Here is a 1,802-nt window from a genome sequence, read left to right as displayed (position 1 = left end):
AACGCCTGTCTCAGAATGTCATGAGGACTGTACCAGGGCGTCCGGGAAGTGGGTGCACCTGTTGCTTTTCTTGATTGCCGCTCTAGCCCCGCTCCATGGGACAAGGTCACACACATCCCTCGGTCTGACAACTCCCAGAGTCTCAAATGGTTTCCTTTGTGTTGGATCTGGCTTTCTGCTCCTACTGTGCGTGGGCGTGGCAGGGTACCTCCCTGAGCTCTTTGAATCGTTCTCGCCTTTCAAGTGGACTGTTAATTACCGCCGTTTTGGGAATGAATGACATTATATGAACCGACAGTTGCATTTGTTACATGCCCCTGTGCTAGCCCCGTTTACCACCAACTTTCAGTTCTCCCAACAGCACTGCATGTTAAGCAGCTACAGGGTCCAGGCCATGCCTTTGTTTCTTCTGTCTCTTTCTTTCCTGTGAACAGATCCTTTGCTCCACTCGTGCTCTCTGCAGTTTGCTCCCCAATGCGTTTTTTCCAATGTCCCATATTTCTAAGTGACAAATGCACTTTTTTTTTTTAATTTTAACACCAAGCAAACAATCTTACCATCTCCTTCTGTTTACACCTCCTTCCCTCTCTCTCTCCCAGGCAACAGTAGTAGAATTCTGTCTCCCACTCATGAAATCTTAGAACAGTGGTTCTTGGGGTGCCTGAGTGGCTTAGTCAGTTAAGTGTCTGACTTCGGCTCCAGTCATGATCTCACGGTTCATGCGTTCGAGCCCCGTGTTGGGCTCTGTGCTGACAGCTCAGAGCCTGGAGCTGCTTCGGATTCTGTCTCTTCCTCTCTCTCTCTGCACCCCCCCTTTCTCTCTTTCAAAAATAAGTAAACATAAAAAAATATTTTTTTTTTAGAACAGTGGTTCTCAACCCTGGCTGCACGTTAGAGTCACCCAGGAGCTTTTGGAAATGATGACAGCTGGGGTCTCCACCCACGCTTGTGAAATCAGAGTCCCAGGTCGTCCCCCTTTCTCTGCCCGTCACTGGCCTGGCTGACTTATACACCTGTCCTGTCCATTCCCCTTCTCATGCTCTGTCTAGCTTTTCTGTGCTCTGGACCTAGGCACCTTAAACCCCTTCTCATGAGGCTGCCAGCATCACCTCCCTAAAACATCTAAGATTTTATGGGTTTCAGTGTGCAAGACTGGTAATTGCAAAGCATTTTGAGTCCTCTTAGCTATTATGCCTGTAGTTCAAGTAACAGCACTCAGGTGGGAAATGGGGGCCCTGAGCTCAGCCCCCCGCCCCCCCGGCAGGCTCCTTCCTCCCTTGGACACAATTCTCAGCCCAGATAAGATCCTACTTCCTCTAGATAAGCCTTATTTAATAACTCAAGCCCCCACCCATATTTTCTGCCTTTGAACTTCTACAACCCTTTCCTTCTGTAGCACTGAGTAGACGGTTCTCGAATGTGCTGGGTTATCTTTAACTCTTCAGGCATATAATTTCCTGTTACCCCATCTTGATTTAATCTCCATAAGGGCAGAGTCCGAATCATATTTTGAATATCCAATAGCAAGGTGACTTGTGTACCCTGGGTGCTAACATTATTTGTTAGTTAAATGAGCACAGCCATGAACCATTGTATGAAATCATTTTTTAAAAATTTTTTTAATGCTTATTTATTTTTGAAATAGAGCATGGGTAGGGGAGAGGCAGAGAGAGAAGGAGACACAGAATCCGAAGCAGGCTCCAGGCTCTGAGCTGTCAGCCCAGAGCCCGACGCGGGGCTCGAACCCACGAACCGCAAGATCATGACCTGAGCTGAAGCCGGACGCTCAACCGACGGAGCCA

This window comes from Panthera leo, chromosome A1, assembly GCF_018350215.1.
Source record: "Panthera leo isolate Ple1 chromosome A1, P.leo_Ple1_pat1.1, whole genome shotgun sequence".
Classification (NCBI taxonomy): Eukaryota; Metazoa; Chordata; class Mammalia; order Carnivora; family Felidae; genus Panthera; species Panthera leo.
This window is presented reverse-complemented; position numbering follows the sequence as displayed.